Below are 12,882 nucleotides of genomic sequence, written 5' to 3'. Positions count from 1 at the left end.
CTCAAAAAAAGAAAGAAAAGAAAAAGAAAATTAAACTTAATGAGGAAATATGATGATAAATAAAACAAGACTGCACCTCCTGATGAAAAGTGCCAATCTGGCATTGTTACTCAATTACTGGCCAACCACACCGCTCTAACACAGCATATGACAAGAGAGCAAGTGCCTCTAAGTTTCACAGAAAATCTTTTGAAGGTAAGAAAGTACAGTGGGAATGATCTGTCACCCAGTTTCATTTTTAGTGTGAGTAAAACTGCTCAACTTGTATTTCATGCAGTGAAATCTTACACAACAGTTCCAGAGTCCTCCCAAATTACATGATTTTCAAACAAAACACAGTAAGTTCAAAAGTAACTCAGATGTTCCTGCCTAATTGAACTACTTAGAGTTATCGAAAAAATTTTATATGAACAAAATTTAAATGTGAAAATGAAAGCTCTTTATTCTATCAAAAAGAGCTTATTAAAGTCTGGGCTATGTTAAATAAACGGGCATTTACAAAAACATAATTAGTCCCATTTTCTGATAAAGTCCAAGCCCTATTGGCATTTAAGGTGGGACAGGTACAAGTCACCCAGCATCCTTGGTGCCAGAAAACTAAGCCCCAGTTGCACTTTTAGGTATTAAGACAACCAAAATTGCCCCCACATATCTGCAAATATCCTTGAGAGACCATACCATACTGGCTGGTATCACTGATCTAATCCAAAAATACACATCCAAAATACATATTTGCCTGGTGCAGTGGCTTACGCCTGTAATCTCAGCACTTTGAGAGGCTGAGGTGGGTGCATCACTTGAGGTCAGGAGTTCGAGACCAGCCTGACCAACATGGTGAAAGCCCGTCTCTACTAAAAATACAGGCCAGGTGCAGTGGCTCACACCTGTAATCCCTGCACTTTGGGAGGCCAAGGTGGATCTCCTGAATTCGGGAGTTCGAGACCAGCCTCACCAACATGGAGAAACCCTGTCTCTACTAAAAATACTAAATTAGCTGGGTGTGGTGGTGCATGCCTGTAATCCCAGCTACTCAGGAGACTGAAGCAGGAGAATCGCTTGAACTCAGGAGGCGGAGGTTGCAGTGAGCTGAGATCGCACCATTGCACTCCAGCCTGGGCAACAAAAGCGAAGCTCTGTCTCAAAAAAAAAAAAAAAAAACAAAAACAAAATTAGCTGGGCATTGTGGCACACACCTGTGATCCCAGCTCCTTGGGAGGCTGAGGCAGGAGAATCACTTGAACCCGGGAGGCGGAGGTTACAGTGAGCTGAGATTGCGCCATTGCACTCCAGCCTAGGCAACGAGAGCGAAACTCCATCTCAAAACAAAACAAAACAAAACAAAATATGTATCTAATAAATTCCTTTAAAACCTAAATTTTTCCAAAAAATAAATAAAATTTAAATTTCACTTCACCTGGATGAAAATGTGGATTTGCCGATCTCTGTATTTTGCTTGTTTTTATATTTAGCCACAAAAATGAGCATAAAGAAGAGTTATTATTTAAAATACAACTGGAGGGGGAAAAAGTGTTTACGTTCGGTTTTAATACACCATTGAGTAACCTGTTGAAAATGTAACCAAGTCTATTCTGGTGGAGTGAAAAGAGTTGCTCAGATAAAGCAGTTGCTGAAATACGCTCGTGGTCATTGTATTTGTGCTTAATAGTTTTCTCTGCAATATTTTGAAAGATGTTGGGTAAAGCTTCGTAATTGTTAACTGTATTAAGGCATTGCCTGTAAACTGAGCACCTTTCAGAGTTATTTATACTAATAAGGATGGTCAGTTCTAGAATGTATGTTTTAACATTGAAGTTTTTAATACTTTCAAGACAAGGTTCTGGTACAGATATTTCCAATAAAAATATAAATAACATTTTTGTTTTTAAAAAAACTCCAGTAAGTAAACATCTCTGGAACATAGCTGTACGAGGTAAAGTACCTAGATGCTATTTTTAATTCAGTGGTACATGGTTTCCACATCACTGCTCACAACAGCAGGAATGTGTCAGCAACACAGCTGAAACCAAGTTTACACTAAAATACAAAACTATTATTACTCTTTTGGAATCTCAAGGGAATGTCTGACAGAACATGCCACTAACAAGATGTTTTCAAAAGTCACCTTGAGGCTGGGCCCGGTGGCTCACGTCTGTAATCTCAACACTTTGGGAGGCTGAGACAGGTGAATCACTTGAGGCCAGGAGTTTGAGACCAGCCTGGCCAACATGGTGAAACCCTGTCTCTACCAAAAATACAAAAATTAGCAGGGCATGGTGGCATGCCTCTGTAATCCCAGCTATTCGGGAGGCTGAGGTAGGAGAATCTCTTGAACCTGGGAGGCAGAGGTTGCAGTGAGCCGAGATCACACCACTGCACTCCAGCCTAGGCAACAGAGTGAGACCCTGTCTCAAAAAAAAAGTCACCATTGAATAACTCAGGCTATTATGACATTTGGCCACACAGCGTTGGCCAAATATGACGATGATTTAAGCTTCCCCGGGAGTCCATTCATCAACTCCTTTTAAAAAGTGAATGAATACTCCCCAGTAAGGAAGGTGAGTGTTTTTAAAGATATTGTCAGTAATTTAACACTGGTATATAAATTCCCTAATGTTGTTCCTTCAGACTTCTGGATCAGTTTGACTGAAGGAATTGAAATTGAGATTGCAAAGTGACATGGTTAAATGTTTAAAAAAAAAAACTACCATTTTTAATTAATTATCTGTGTGAGCCAAAATTTTTCTCCATATGGTACCACCAAACAAAATACAAAAATAAGTTAGATAATAATGTTAGTATAACACTGCAGTCATTATCTGTAACTCTTACTGTGTATTGATTTGTGTCCCCCAAAACAATATGTTGCATTCCTAACTTGAATCAGATGTAATCAAGTTAAGATGAGGTGATAGTCAATTAGGATAGGCCCTTAATCCAATATGAGTGGTGTCCTTATAAGAAAAGAAAACAGGGCTGGGTGCGGTGGCTCACGTTTGTAATCCCAGCACTTTGGGAGGCCGAGGCGGGCGGATCACTTGAGGTCAGGAGTTCGAGACCAGCCTGGCCAACATGGTGAAACCCAGTCTCTACTAAAAATACAAAAATTAGCCGGGTATGGTGGTGCGCACCTGTAAACCCAGCTACTTGGGAGGCTGAGGCAGGAGAATTGCTTGAATCCGGGAGGTGGAGGTTGCAGTGAGCGGAGATTGCACCACTGTACTCCAGTCTAGGGGACAGAGAAAACAGTGACACAGACAGGAGAATGCCATGATAACTCAGACACAGAGAGAAGGCAGCCATATAAAGGCAGTGATTCGAGTTTTGCTGCCACATGCCACACCAAGCCTGGCACTACCAGATGCTGGAAGAGGCCAGGAAAGATTCCCTGCTAATACTCCAGAGGGCAGATGGCCTGGCAACACCTTGATTTTAGACTTATAGACTCCAGAATGGGTAAAGAACAAATTTCTGTTGCTTAAAGCCACCAGTTTGTGGTAGTTTGTTAGGGCAGTCCTGGGAAACAAATGCAACTCCCATTTCAATTGTTTATGAACACCAAAACAGCCTCTGTTCTCATTGCATAACTTTTGGATAAAGATTATAATTTTGAATTCATAAATTATCTAATAAAATATAGTTTTTAATCTGTTACATACTAGAGTTTACGTAAAATTGCATTTGACAAAAGGACATCACAATGGAAAAAATAAAATTAAAAAAGAGAGTTTAAGTTCACTGTTTTAGAGCAAGATGGATGCAGCTGGAGGCCACATCCTAAGCCAATTCCCACAGAAACAGAAAACCAAATACCGCATGCTCTCACTTACAGGCGGGAGCTAAATCTTTGGCATACATGGCCATAAAGATGAGAACTATAGTCACTGCGGACTCTAAAAGGAGGAAGGGAAGAAGGGAGGCAGCCAAGGGCTGAAAACCTTCTTATTGAGTACTACGTTCACTATCTCTGGGAAGGGATCAATAGAAGTTCAAACCACAGCATCACACAATATGCCCATGTAACAGACCTGCAGGTGCACCTTCTGAACCTAAAATAAAAATTGAAATTTCAAAATAGATAAATAAATACACTGCCTTAGTTCCACCACCTCATTTTACCTATCAGTTCACTAAGGTGTAAAGGGAGAGAAAATGACTTGCCCAAGACAACAAAGAAAATTTGAAGCCAGGTGTGGTGGCTCACATCTGTAATCCCAACACTTTGGGAGGCCTAGGCAGGCAGATCATTTGAGGTCAGGAGTTTGACATTAGCCTGGCCAACATGGTAAAACCCCATCTGTACTAAAAATACAAAAATTAGCCAGGGATGGTGGTGCATGCCTGTACTCCCAGCTACTTGGGAGGCTGAGGCAGGAGAATCACTTGAACCCGGGAAGCAGAGGTTGCCGTGAGCAGAGATCATGCGACTGCACTCCAGCCTGGGTGACAGAGTGAGACTTGGAGAAAGAAAGAAAGAGAGAAAGAGAGAGAGAGAGAAAGAAAGAGAGAGAGAAAGAAAGAGAGAAAGAAAGAGAGGGAAGGAAGGAAGGAAGGAAAAAGAAAGAAAGAAAGAGAAAGAAAGAAAAAGAAAGAAGGAAGTAATTTGCCGTTGAGCTTGAAGCTAGGACTTTTACATCTCCTGATTTCTAGTTCAGTATTTTTCTCTTGACCCTGTGACAAGGCTTCATTCTCCAGGTGGAAGCTTAGAATTATTTAAGAAGACATTCTTTCCAGCATAAAGATATTTAAATAGCATGGTTCCCACATAATGCTCTCAAGAGATTGCCTTTCATATTTAAATAAAAATATATTTTTTATCCTAGACAGGTCTAAAATTTATCATAAATCTAAAATTATGTATTATTTATTCAGATGAAGAGCTAAATTCTGCCTTTCATGATGGCAAAAGCAAACTTCAAACCAAACTGTTCTGTTGCTTCAGGAAAAAAGGAAGAAAGGAGGGAGGGAGGGAAGGAAAGAAGGGAGGGAGGGAGGAAGAAATGGAGGATTTATGTCTACTACTTTCTATATGAACAAAACAATACTTTTTTTTACCCTGGGATATTATACTTATTTAAAAGGAAGAAAAAAGTAGTAACAACCCCCATATTTCCTGTCATGCTTGTGCTGCTGAGGACAGTAAATTTTAGGGGTCATTTTGGTCCTTATTCAGGATGTTAGAAGCCCCAGTATAGTGTTTTGGACACTATTCAGAAGTCTCACCCAACTTAATTCTTGGCCCAGTTCTTGCCTTTGTTGAATTCTCTCCAGAGGTCAAGGTCAAAGGGACCTCACTGAGAAAGGACTCAAATTGGGAAAAGAATGCAGGGGCAGCAATTCCTTTTTTATTTCTCAAATCATCAGTGATATGGAAGGTCAAGTATGCAGGCCTGAGATGGAAACAGTGTGTTTCCCTTTCAAAGAGGAATGTTAACAGGATGAGAAAACAGACTTACAAATATGAAGAAGGGTGGAGTTTTACCCAGGCTCAGGGAGTTGAAGGCTGAAAGCTTTTGAGTTTTCAGCAACATAAAAATATCCTAAGTAAAACATTATTTGCAAATGGGGCCACTACTTAAGAAAAAGGTATGGAGCCAAATGTGATAGAGGAAAAAGTTCAGTCCTTGGTTATTAGGGGGAAGAAACAACTCTGAAGGAGCTTGTTCCCCTCCTGGAACTGTATGCCCTTGCAGGTCTGAACTTGAACCTTACTCTGAGAGGCACTGGTTGGTTAACTCCACCCCAGAAGTACTGACGGCTCATTTTTGGGGGTGTGCTGTATCTCTAGTCAGATCTAGAACTTGCTATAAATGTAAAAACCATCACCACCCACTGGAAGCTATTCCAATTAGCCAGAGAAGCCGTCTTTGTGCACCATTTGGCTGCACAAAAGCTGAACGGCAAGGGCTGAATTTGTGCTTCAGACAGGCTCTGCAAACTCCATATGAAAGGCTGAGGGTGGTTGCCATGAACACAATTTTAGATTATCTCCTTCTTCATTCAAGCTTTCAGAAAGAGCTTGCCACCAGATTTGTTAAAAGGATCCCAGCTCACGTGAGTGATTTCTTGGCACAAAAAGCCTTCCTTTCCTGTTATATTACAGCTTGTGTGCCGCATTTCTTCAACAGGCAAGTTCTCCTTCACAAACAGAAAGCAAGCTCGTGCAACCGATGGCAATCCTAAAGCTACATTTAGATAGCCCAATTCCTCAGCTTTAGCTTTAAAACGATTAGAATCATTTTACCTCAAACATCTTTATTGCTTCACCTGAACTGGCCAATATTTTGTAATGGTTTTTTCTATTCTTTCTTTTTTTTTCTTTTTGCTAATAAGGCTAATAAGAAAACAATCTTCAAAAAAAAAAAAAGAAAACAATCTTCTTGGGTTTTTGGTGCTAAAATCATAAATGGTCTTTCTTGCAGCATTGGAAAATATGACTATAACTGTGAAAACTATGTTTACTGCCCAGCAAACAGGCATGTCCCAATACTCTGGAATAGAAATCAAAGGCATTTCATTGTGTGAATGGCCTGTAGCTGGAATCTCTCCAGGCAAACAAGAAGGTGAAGACACAGAGCAGGACCTCAGGCAGCATTCTGAGGACATGAAGCAAGCTGACTTCTGACTGGTAATAAATAGTATTATCTTGCCTCACTTCACGGAGAGGCATCCAAAGCAGTGTTCTCTATTTACCTCCTAGTGAATGATATGTGCCGAGAGCCAGAGAAATCAGCGACCAGCCAGAGAAATCAGTGACCAGCTCGTAGTCATGCAGATGAATATATCATGTATCACATTGCTCTCTGTTGTGATTTTCACCTGAAATTACCACTGAGATTTTGAGGTCAAACAAAAGATTTTCTGCAAAACATTGAGAAATGCAAAGTTCTCTAGGGACTTTTCAGATGCAATGTTTTGAAATAATTTACTCCTCCACAAAAAGATTGTGAGGCAAATGGGTATTTTGTGCCATTTATTATACCTGGTGTGGGCACAGAAGTGTTAACATTTTTACATAGGAGTTTCTGCTTTCTCCTTTCTGCTTCCTTCCCATTTGAAGCCTTAGCCTGGAACATAAGTAAACAGATGTTTCATATATATATACATATACACACACACGTATATACATATATATATATATATATATCAAAAATGAGCTGTGTGCTTATCAAGGAATTCACAGCATAAGATCTTAGACACCCTCTGTTTCTAGGACAGAACTGGTAGAAAGATAGGGGTCATGTCAGATGGGACTGGGCTGAAATCATGGCTCTGTCATGCACTTGCTGAGTTATGGGCGTGCATGCTTAACCCCCAGGAACTGCACCATAAAATAAAACTAATACCATCTTGCTTTCAAGGTTGGTGTGACAATTAGAAATAATATACTGCGTAAAATGCCTGGCTCATTAGATTACTCTCCTTGTATTATTGTTGTTATTATTATGACCAGTACTACTAATGCCTAATAAAAATTACATGCTTAAAAGATATTTGCTTTGTGGATGAATTAATGAATATTTACCAACAGTTCTCCTTAGGGACCCTCAATTGCCTGTGACAAAATCAATATACTAAAGCAGTGCCTCTCAAACTTTAAGGGACACATTAATCGCTTGGAAATCTTGTTAAAATGCACATTCGCGGGCAAGGTGGGAGGAGCACTTGAGACCAGGAATTCGCCTGGACAACATAGGAAGATCTCATCTCTACTAAAAACTTTTTAAAAAACTCACTGGCCGCAGTAGAGCACACCTGTAGTCCCCGCTATTCAGGAGGCTGAGGTGGGAGTATCGCTTGAGCCTGGGAGATTGAGGCTGAAGTAAGCTATGATCGTGCCACTGCACTCCAGCCTAGGCAACAGAGTGAGGCCCTGTTTAAAACCAAAAACAAACAAACAAAATGCATATTCTGGGTCAATAAGTCTGAGGTGGGGTCTGAGATTCTGCATTTCTAATAAGCTCCCAGACCATGCTGAGCATACTTTGACTAAATTCCTAGATGATCCCATTAACTAGAAATAGACCAGTTCTTTAGATACTCAAGATACACCAAAATATATTCTACCCTAGTAAAACCTGAACACCAGTTAGATACAATTGGTTTTTCTCACCACAGCAACTAATAACAGATTCTCAACAGTGTTATTATCTTTGCTCAAGTGATCAGGGAGTTGAGCTCCAATTACCTCATCAATGAACTTTCCACATGCAATGAGCTAAGAATCAAATCGCATCCCAGGCTTATGAACAAGGGCCAGGTCACACCTATCTCCAGCTTTGTCTTATGAGTCAAAAAATATCTGCTATTGTGGTAACTGAAAACTGAGTTTTGAAGGTCTCCATAATAAAAGGCAAGAATACCAGTGAAAATAACAATTATTTGCAACTTCACTTCAGTTTGTTTTATGCCAACTGAGTGCCAGACAACACAAACAATGGAAAGGGGAATGGGGAGGGCAAGAGAAACAGGCCCTTGGCTTCATGGAACCTACAGTCTAGGGAAGAGGCTGTGCTCACTGTGCCATGCCAGGATGTTGGCCCAAAGCCCATCGGTCCTCCACATTGCCCGGAAAGAGCCATGGTTGTACATTTCTGCCCAGGGGGGCTTTCTCTTCCGCTCAGACTGTTGACATAGATAGAAACAAACATGATAGGTACTTGGGTGCCACAGGACATTAACCTAAAACAGGAGGGACTAACCTAGACAAAAGGGCACCAAGAAAGGCCGTTTTGAAGTGACGCTCAAGTCAAGATCAGAAGGATGAATGATCAAGGGCAGGTTTCCAGAAGGAAAGGTTGTGGAGAGTGGCAGAAGGAAGAGCATGCTGAAAGCTGCAGAAGCATAACAATGTCGTTACCATCAACAAATATCATTGTGTTTTCTTAAAAATTAAAAAAAAGAAAAGAAAAAAAAAAGCAGAAAAGGGTAGAAAATGCCGGAAGAACAGAAACAAATCCAATATGGCTTCTCTCCACTAGCTAAATACTCACATAGGGAGGACAAAAGGAAGAAGCAAGAATCCCCACATAACCCATATGCCAAGATATATGAAGATCTTCAACTTTATAAGGAGCATAACAAGTGCTGTAAGAGTGCAAATAAGTAAATAAATAAATACCTAAATACGTTTCTGGCAGTCATCATTCAGCCAGGTCACCTGCCGTCACCTTGCGAATGAATATGACAGACAGCCCCTCTATCAAAAAATGGATTTCTGGCCTGGCACGGTGGCTAATGCCTGTAATCCCAGCACTTTGGGAGGCTGAGGTGGACGATCACATGAGGACAGGAGTTTGAGACCAGCCTGGCCAACATGATGAAACCCCGTCTCTAGTAAAAATACCAAAATTAGCCAGGCATGCTGGCGTGCACTTGTAATCCCAGCTACTTGGGAGGCTGAGGCGGGAGGATCACTTGAACCCAGAAGGCAGAGGTTGCAGTGCGCTGAGACAGTGCCACTGTGCTCCAGCCTGGGTGACAGAGTGAGACTCTGTCTCAAAAAAAAAAAAAAAGATATATTTCCAAAAAGAGACCAGAATAATCTGGTTTCACTATAAGGCTGAAAATTAATGAATATGTTATATATTTGAGGGTGGGATTTTTTTCTTAATTAGAGAGGGAATGAGAGAAATTAATCATTTACAAAAATACTTCAAAAGCAAAGTGCTTTGCAAAGCACCATTTGCAAAGCAGTTTTCACTTGACTCCCATAGGTTTGGTGAGTAGGTATGAATTTGCTTCATGATATTTGGTAATAAGACAATGTTTCATTTCTGTATTTTTATTAGTCAAATTAACTGTGGTCCCAATCTACCCTTAGCTAGTAGGGTTAATGGAAAATTCAATTTGGTTCTCCCTCTTGTTATTTGGAGTAAGGTCATCCCATCTGTTTGTCCAGGATCATATAAGAATTTGGGGAGTTCATCGTGCTTGGAAAATCGGGGACTGTGGTGGTTGTCATGGTTACCATTGTTTCTCCTGCACCTGAAGATACTAAAAGCACTGCCCACCATTACATCGGGGGCCTCTGAGATGCAGTCCCAGCTGTTCTTTCCTCTTATCTCAGGCTCTATAGAGAGATATTTGGAAACGTGTAAAAATGAAGAGGGAAAGTAGACAGTAAGCCTAGAACAGCTTGTGCCACAAAGGAAGTGCTCAAAAAACTAATGGGGACATGTCAGAAAGGGGGAAAGGAAGATGAAAGCACGCCAACAAATAAGTATGGAAAGATGATAGAAATAGAAAGTCACCATTTATAACCACAAAAATAATAACTGATTCAGGCTATGATTATCAATGGATACTAAAACTGCTGGATGTAAGTTTGATGGAGAACAGGATATAGAGAATCACGGCAGAAAACAGCTTACCAAATGATCAACCTAGCACCAACAATAACTGGGCAAACTTGATATCATGTGCCTCTTCTTGCATTACACTGAAATGGCTAAAATATCGCCTATGTATTACTAGCTGAATCATGAGAAAGCTGTCGGACAAAACTGAATTGAGGGATATTCTGTAAAACAACTGGCCTGGATACTTCAAAAACTGTCAATGTCATAAAAGACAAATAATTAGTTTAAGGAACTGTCCTAGATAAATTAAAAGAGATTTAAAGAGATACAATAAATAAATATACCACTTGCTCCTTGATTGGGTCCTCATTTTGTAAACAGCTATAGGCCAGAGGCAGTGGCTCATGCCTGTAATCCCAGAACGTTGGGAGGCCAAGGTGGGCGGATGACTTGCGGTCAGGAGTTCAAGACCAGCCTGGACAACATGGTGAAACCCTTCTCTACTGAAAATACAAAAATTAGCTGAGAGTGGTGGCATGCACCTGTAGTCCCAGCTACTTGGGAGGCTGAGCCACAAGAATCAGTTGAACCTAGGGGGCGGAGGTTGCAGTGAGCCAAGATCGCGACAGAGTGAGACCCTGTCTCAAAAAAATAAAGGGGGAAACAGCTACAAAGGTCATTAGGACAAGAAGGGGAAATTTGAACATGAGCTACTCACTAGATATGTGCAGTATTCATATTAAATGTTTTGAATGTGATCATTGTATCTTACAAGATACAAGCTGGAGTATTTAGGAGTGATATCTATAACTAGCACTCAAGTTATTCAACAAAATATGTGGGAGGGCATGCAGAAGAATGGAATTAGTCCCCAATCTCTCACCATGTTAAAAAACATTAACTCAAAATGGATTTAAGACTTAAATGTAAGACCTAAAACAATAAAACTACTAGAAGAAAACATAAGGGGAAAGCTCCATCACATTGATCAAGGCAAGGGTTTATTTTTATTTTTTAGTCCATTTGCATAAAAGATTTTTTAAAATAAAACCTCAAAGGCATAAGTAACACAAGCAAATACAGATAAGTGGGATTACATCAAACTAAAAAGTTTCTATACAGCAAAGGAAACAATCAACGGAGTAAAAGGGACAGCCTACAGTATGGGAGAATATATTGGCAAACTATACACCTGATAAGGGGTTAATTATTCAAAATATATAAGGAACTCAAACATCTCAGCAACAAAAAAATATATAACCTGATTTAAAATTGTGCAAAATACCTGAATAGACTTTTCTCAAAAGATATACAAATGGCCAACAGATATATGAAAAAATGCTCACATTGCTAGTCATCAGGGAAATGCAAATCAAATCTACAACTAAGATACTACCTCACTCAAGTTAGAATAGCTACTATCAAAAAGATGAACTATAACAAGAGCTGGTGAGGACATGAGGAAAGGGAACACTTACACACTGCTGGTGGGAATGTAAATTAATACAGCCATTATGGAAAACAATATGAAGATTCTTCAATAACTTAGAACTACCACATGATCCAGCAATCCCACTATTGGATAAATAGCCAAAGGAAATGAAATTAGTATGCAGATATCTGCATTCCTATGTTTATTGCAGCACTATTCACAATAGCCAAGATATGAAATCAAAGTAAATGTCTATTAATGGATAAATGGATGAAGAAAATAACAATGGAATACAATTCAGCCATTAAAAAAAATGAATCAAATCTTGTCATTTGTGACAACACGAATGAATCTGGAGGACATTACATTAAGTGAAATAAGCCAGGCACAGAAAGGCAAATACTGTATGATCTCACTCATGTGTGGAATCTTAAAAGTTGTTCTCACAGAAGTACAGAGTAGAATAGTGGTTACCAGAAGATAGGGAGGCAGGGGGAAGGTTAGTCAATTGGTATAAAGCTACAGTAAGATAGAAAGAATAAGTTCTGGAGTTTTAATGCACAGTAGAATAACTAGAGTTAACAATAATGCATGATATATTTCAGAACAGCTAGAAGAGAGCTATTCGGATGTTCACAAAGAAATAAATGTTTAAGGTGAGGGATGTGCTAATTACCCTGATTTGTTCTTTACACAATGTATACATGTATCAAAACATCACACTGTACCCCATAAATGTGTACAATTATTAAGTATCAATCAAAATTTTTTATAATGAGGGGAACTGAGTCAGAGAGAAAGAAACAAATGGGGCAAAATGTGAAAAAAAACAAAAATATCCACTCTGTAATTCACACACCTTTGTCAGAGAGCTGAAAAGCAGGTCAGGTAATATCTGATTGGTGATTAAGATTCTCTGCCTTAAGCAGAGAACAAAGGGACAAAGGAAAAAATCCTCCAACTAGTCTGTCTCTTGGTCGCTGTTTATAAACAATCAATGTAGGCCAAACCTAGGGATTAGTCCTCCAGAGCTCGCTTCCCTTTCTCAACACAATGGGACCAAGTCGTGCAGTTGCTCAAGCCAGAAACCTCACCTAATCCTAGTGATATATTTCCCAAGTATTTCTCAAATCCACTCATTTCTTCTCATCA

General features: G+C 39.7%; 1 protein-coding gene across 2 annotated transcripts in view; it reads right to left on the bottom strand.

Annotated features, from left to right (window-relative positions):
• The window catches only part of AEBP2 (AE binding protein 2), a 160,950-nt gene that overhangs the window by 47,550 nt on the left and 100,518 nt on the right, over positions 1-12,882 (bottom strand). The window lies entirely within an intron of this gene.

This window comes from Pan paniscus, chromosome 10, assembly GCF_029289425.2.
Source record: "Pan paniscus chromosome 10, NHGRI_mPanPan1-v2.0_pri, whole genome shotgun sequence".
Classification (NCBI taxonomy): Eukaryota; Metazoa; Chordata; class Mammalia; order Primates; family Hominidae; genus Pan; species Pan paniscus.
The sequence above is the reverse complement of the archived record's forward strand: the minus strand, read 5'-3'. Positions and strand labels throughout refer to the sequence as shown.